Here is a 6618-nt window from a genome sequence, read left to right on the forward strand (position 1 = left end):
TGTTCATTTACTGTCTGTCTCCTAATAGGCTCCTTGAGTCTGGGAACCTGGTCTGGTCTGTCCACAGCCCCATTCCTCGTGCACTGAACAACAGCTGTCTCTTATACACATCTAGATGTGTATAAGAGACAGGATAACATGAGATTCCTCTCTCCAAACTCTCATTACCGAAACAGATTGATTGATTGATTTTTGAGATGGAGTCTCACTTGGTTGCCCAGGCTGGAGTGCAATGGCGTGATCTCGGCTTACTGCAACCTCCACCTCTGGGGTCCAAGCAATTCTCCTACTGACGCAGTCTCCCGAGTAGCTGGGATTACAGGCATGTGCCACCACGCTGGGCTAATTTTTGTATTTTCAGTAGAGATGGGGTTTCACCATGTTAGCTAGGTTGGTCTCGAACTTCTGACCTGAGGTGATGCGCTGCTTCAGTCTCCCAAAGTGCTGGGATTACAGGTGTGAGCCACTGTGCCCAGCTCCTAAACAGATTTAAATAGCATGCGGTATTTATATTTTTGCAACATCCTCTAACTGTTGCTTTCACCCCCATCACTATCACCCAAGGCCAGACCTTCATTCCCTTAAGTCCAAGTCCTTCTTAGATGCTAGAACATGGCCTTCCTCCTTCTAGACCTGCCCCCTACTCCATGCACCCTACTCTATCTTCCTTTTTTTTTTTTTTTTTGAGATGGAGTTTCACTCTTGTCCCCCAGGCTGGAGTGCAATGGTGAGATCTCGGCTCACTGCAACCTCCAACTACCAGGTTCAAGCGATTCTCCTGCCTCAGCCTCCCAAGCAACTGGGACTACAGGCACGCACCACCACACCCAGCTAACTTCTGTATTTTAGTAGAGATGGGGTTTCACCATGTTGGCCACGCTGGGCTCGAACTCCTGACCTCAGGTGACCTGCTCGCCTTGGCCTTCCAAAGTGCTAGGATTACAGGCGTGAGCCACTGCGCCCAACCCCATCTCTCTTTCTGACATGGCTGTTGCCCCTGCTCAAAAAAACCTCACTGGCTCCCACGCACAGGGATCCAGGTGAGATACTGCTTTTAACTTTCCACCTCCCAGAGTAAACCTTGTGTACCAGTCACCTGATTTACTTGGTCCCTGACCATCCTTGTACATATCCTGCTCTGTGCCATTTTTCCCAAAAAGAAACACCTACCCAACCTTTCACAGCAGCCCTGAGCTCCAGCCAGCTCCTTCACTCTTTAGCTGGATGACTCTGCTCTCCTCTGGGCCTCATCTGTGAAATGGAAAAATAACTGTATCTCCTTCACCTGTCACATAGTAACCACTCAATAAACATTAGCTATCATTTTTAGCACCAACTCAAGTCCTACCTACCAAATGGTCTTCCTCAATACACATTACCTACAGAAATTTTCCCTCATCTAAATTCCTTTTACTCCATTCATTTGTTTGCCCAACATCATCTCCTGAGCTCTGTTTGCGTATGAGTCCCCACTATGGGCTTTATTTGTATAACCTAATGTCATCCTCACAGCAGACCTCTCGCGTCCAAAGGAGCCGACTGGTACACGGGTTTTTCAGCAGGGGCAACAGCCGTGTCACAAAGACACAGATGGGCACAGAGAGTAAGGTGCATGGAGTGGGAGGGGTTAGAAGGAGAAGGCCATGTTCTAGCATCTAACAAGGACTTGGAACTTCTCCATCATCCTCATTTCAGTAAATGGTATCTTCATGCTAGAAGCTGCTCAGGCCTAAAACCTTGACATTGTCCTTGACTTCTTTTCTCCTCTTATACCCTACATTAGCAATTCACTTCTACACTACATTTATTCATATATACATAAGTCAGACCCACTTTTTGTCTCTTCTACCACTATCATCCTGATGCAAGCCACTCTCATGTGTCACATCTAGGTGATACAGTAGCCTCCTGTCTCCCTGTTCTTACTTTGTCCCCTCCCACTTCCCAGTCTGTTCTCCACACCACACTGGGAAGGAGCCTTTGAAGGGGCTCAAACCTTCAATAGCCCCCAACACTCACAGACTGAGATCCAAAGTCCTTACCCTGTGCTATGAGGCCTACATGACTGCCTCCTGACCCAACTCTTCTGTTACCACTCTTCCCCAGGATTACGTGCTTTGGTGCTACGACCTTCCGCTCTTCTTCAAATACGCTAAATACACTGCTGACTAGGGCTTTCACAGTCACTATTTCCTCTGCATCTGCAGGAATATTCTCCTCCAAAATGCCTACCTGGCTCACCCCCTTACTTCCTTCAAATCTCTGCTCAAAGGTTTCCTTTTTAAAGAAGCCTCTCAGCACACCCCAGCTAAAGCAGTCCCACTGTCCACTCTACCACATTTCTGTTTTATCTCCTTGGTAGCACATTATCAATTTCTGGCATCACATGTCTATCTGTTTGTTCATTTACTGTCTGTCTCCTAATAGGCTCCTTGAGTCTGGGAACCTGGTCTGGTCTGTCCACAGCCCCATTCCTCGTGCACTGAACAACAGCACCTAATGCTCAATAAATATGTGTTAAGCGAATGAAGGAAGAGAAGACTGTAACTTTGGTGTACCTTACAGATCAATGTAGGAATTTCTGGCAAGGTTTGAGGAAGGTTCTTCTGGCAGTTAGCAATGCGTACGGGGGATCTAGTTGTTTGAGGGCACTGTTGAAGCTATAAAAAAGTATAAAGCTACAAAATATTTCAAACTTCACGTTATTTAGGGGAGAAGAGATGTAGGTATTAATAGACATTAATATAAAGCAAATAAGTGAGCTAGGAGGACTCTAACCTACCAAAACAAAGGGGATTCTCATATCTCTATGTCCAGCCCAACTCTTTTCCCAAGCCAGTATTTCCAACTGTCCACCTAATACCTACACCTGGATGACTCATGGATGCCTCAAACTACACATGTCCCAAATCAGACTCATCACTTCTCTCCCCTTAGCCACTGCCACCACCAATGCTTCCTTCTCGTGGGTTCCCAGTCTCTTTCGGTAAAACAATTAGCATGCAGTCAAGTAAGCCAGAAACCACCTTTGAGTCCCCCGGGGTCCCTGTTCACCTCCTCAATACTCAACCAATCTCAAGATCTACTTCTCAAACCTTTTGCAAAGTCATACCCTCATCTCTCGCCACTTCTCTGACTTGCATGCCGACTAAGCCTTCTTGTTCCTCCAACCAGCCTCCCCATGGTCAGGGAGGTCTTTCTGAAATGCTTTCCTGCCTTAAGTCCATCAGGGACACCTTCCATCCCCTACAGAATAAGATGCTCATGTTTTGACAGAGCTATAAAGGGTGCTCTCCACAGAACAGACACTGCCACCCTTACTATCCTCATCTCTTGCTACCTTCCCCCAATTATACCCTAGTAATTCTCTATTCTTTGGGATGCCTGTTTCCTCCCTTCATACTCCTGTACGTGCTAAGTACACACTCTCTATAACACATCCCCAACCCTATCTTGTCACATGGGGAACTCCTATGTATGCTGCAGCCAGCTGGGAAAGTCCCACCTTTGCCAACCCCCTCCCACACTATTCTGTATCTTCTATACTGTTCTTCCCTAGTGCAGTAGTTGTGATTATTTCGTCACACATATGTCTCCCTCTCTAGTGGCAAATTTCCTACATGGTAAGGTCCACAGATGCTCAACTCTGAGTCTTCAGCATTAAGTCTGGCACGTAATAGGTACCAGATACATGTTTGTTGAATTAAAGTGACCTGTTCCCTGAACACACCTTGTGAAAGATCTTCCTTCTAACTCCATATTCTTTAAATAAACTTTTTCATGAGGAGTGACCCCTCTCACCTTCAGATCTTTGCTCCAACCTGTCCCTCTCCTTGGCACATCCATTAACCTTATTTTCTATGTTAGTCCATCAAGAAGCTGGTTCAGACCCTCAGACTCACTACATCTCCAGCTGCTCACACTGCAGGGGCTTTGCACTTGCTCTACCCCGTACCAGCAGTGCTCTCAGATAGTTCCATGACTTGTTCATTCATTTCAAGCAGGTCTCTATTCAAATATCCCTGTCCTCCTTTAAGAAACAGCCCTGACATCACACTTCCTATCTGTGCTTTTATTGCTAGTGGTACCCTCCATAGGCATATCAGTTCAATGAGGTCAGGCCTGTCTCATTCACCACTGCATCCCCATGCCTGCCAGAGTGCCAGTAACATTCATCTAGTTCATATTTTTTGAGCACCTACTGTGTGCCAGACCGAGGTGCTAGGAACACATCAGGGAACAAAACAGATAAAAATCTCCTCACATTCTACAGGGGGAGGACAACAATACACAAGAAAAATACATAAAATATAAGTGCTAAGAACAACTAAAGCAATGAAGGGAGGTGGGAAATGGGGAAAGCCTCACTAGGTACCTCCCTAGTAAAGACCTGGAAGAAGTGAGTGCAAACTACATGGATATTAACTTGCAAGCACAAAGGCCCTAGGCCAAAGCATGTCTAACGTGTGGAAGGAGAGGGAGCAGAAAATGAGACTGAGAAAGTAACAGTGGGTCAGATTATGTAAAGCCTTATAGCTCACTGTAAAGGGGTTAGTCTATCATATTAATGAGATGGGGACCCATTGGAGGGATTTTTTTTTTTTTTTTTAAAGTAAAGGAATGATACAATCTGACAGCCTGTGTTTTAAAAAGATCCCTCTAGCTGCTGTGCAAAAAATAGGGGCCAGGACAGAAGCAGGAAGACCAAATGGGAAACGATTTCAATAATCCAAACCAGAGGTGGTGACTTGGCCCAGGGTGGCAAGTACTATTTGTGGCGTTAATCACAGAGGGCTGGGTGTGGTGGCCCACACCTGTAATTTCAACACTTTCGTGGGAGGCTGAAACAGCAGATCACTTGAGGCCAGGAGTTCGAGACCAGCCTGGCCAACATGGTGAAATCCCATCTCTACTAAAAATACAAAACTTAGCCAGGCGAGGTGGCACACGCCTGTAGTCCCAGCTACTTGGGAGTCCGAGGCAGGAGCATCACTTGAGTCTGGGAGGCAGAGGTTGCAGTGACACGATGACACGAGATCGCACCACTGCACTACAGCCTGAGCAACCGAGGGAGACTGTCTCAAAAGAAAAACAAAAAAAAAAAGAAAGAAAAGAAAAAGAAAGAGAGCAGTCAACGATGGCTCAAAGGTTATTAGCCAGGGTCTTTCCTATTATTGAGATGAAAAATAAGGGCAACAGGAGCAGTTTGGGGAGGGTAATGAAGGGGAGCTTCCTAGCCCTCTCTTGGCATGTTTAATTTGAGTTGCCTATCAACCATCTCAGTGGAGATATTAAGTGGGTGGCTGGATAAAGGTCAGGGGTGAGGCCAGCGATGGAGACATAGATAAGGAATCTGTTAGCCTCTGATATGTAAGTATTTAATGCTATGAGATCACCATCAATGAAAATAAAAATATTGCAAACACAAATGCACAAAGGAAGATTTAAAGAAAAAAAATAAAGAAGAAAAGCTAGGATGACCGAGGATACCCTCCCACATCCCCCGGAAAGAATACAAAAAGGTGATCCTCGCTTTTGCTGACAGACAACTCGGTCAAAACAAAGATTAAATAAATAAAACCTCCTTCTCACGTCTAGCAGAAGGGCAAACCCAGACCAGAGACTCTGTCAACGGGTCTTTCACACTTTCACCAAGGACCCATGGGGCCGGCCCCATAATTTTTCCAAAAGACACCCAGTGAACTTGGGCTTCGCCTTTGCAGAGGACGGGATGGAGTAAGCACAGAGAAGGGTGGGCCACCCCTGGGTTCCAACCACTAGCATCCTCTTGGATGTACAAAAGGTAAGCCAAGGGTTGGGAGAAGTTGCACTCGCCCCAAAGACCCCTTCCCTCGCAGGGCAATGCCTCTCTAGAGGGTATGTCCACGAGGGGTAGGTGAGCAGGCAGGGCACGGTCAGGAAGGCAAGCAGGCAGGCATTGTGGCGCAGGCTTAGGAAGGGTGGGCTCGCGGGGCACTAGGTGGAGGTGAGGGCAGGGGCGTGGCGCGAGGGCGCCACAGTGGGGAAGGGGGAGGCGGGAGGCCTAGGTTCTGCATTCAGAAAGTGGGCGAATGAAAGGCACACCCAGGGGTGCAGCCCGACTCTAAGCCTCTGGGGCGGCTCGACAACGCGTTGTGTCGCCGGCGTCAGGCGTGCCCGGCTGCCATGAGGAGAACGGGAAGTGTGAGCGGCGGGGCTCCGAGCGTGGGTACGGCGCTCCACCCAGTCACGGGGTCCTGGGTTCAAGGACAAGCCCAGGGTCGGAAGAACGCGACCAGACACACCCTTACCTTGTACTACAGCCGTCTCCGCCGCTCAGGTGCCGGCTTGAGGACGCGGCTGCCGCTTCTCGCGCCGCTCTACCCCGCTTCCTGATTGGCCAAGGCTGGCTGCTCCCAGAAGCCCTCGCGCGGCGCGCCGCCAAATGAACTTTATGGAGACCCGTGGGGAAGGACAAGAACAGGGGCGGGGCCGGGGGCGGGACGAAGGCAGGGCCTTGGGCCAAACCGTCACCCCTGGGCCACAGGCAGCCGCAGACCTCACCTTTCCCACTTGGTTAGAGTCGGCTCTGCCGGGAGAAAGCGATTCTAGAATTCCCTAAGTTAAAGGAATTTCTTA

At 48.3% G+C, this 6618-nt stretch overlaps 1 protein-coding gene across 2 annotated transcripts in view; it reads right to left on the reverse strand.

Annotated features, from left to right (window-relative positions):
* NUP93 (nucleoporin 93kDa) overlaps positions 1-6406 on the reverse strand; it is a 114178-nt gene extending 107772 nt beyond the window's left edge. Inside the window, exons 1-2 of one of the 2 annotated variants that reach the window (XM_011971875.1) lie at positions 6298-6367; positions 2497-2502 (exon numbers count right to left, since the gene is read on the reverse strand). The gene's annotated coding sequence lies outside the window, so the exon portion shown is untranslated. Of the gene's footprint in view, positions 1-2496; positions 2503-6290 lie in introns of both variants that reach the window. The other variant, XM_011971871.1, reaches the window with a different exon arrangement.
* Between the last annotated feature and the right edge of the window lie 212 nt (positions 6407-6618).

Source organism: Mandrillus leucophaeus, unplaced genomic scaffold (assembly GCF_000951045.1).
Source record: "Mandrillus leucophaeus isolate KB7577 unplaced genomic scaffold, Mleu.le_1.0 Scaffold125, whole genome shotgun sequence".
Taxonomy (NCBI): Eukaryota; Metazoa; Chordata; class Mammalia; order Primates; family Cercopithecidae; genus Mandrillus; species Mandrillus leucophaeus.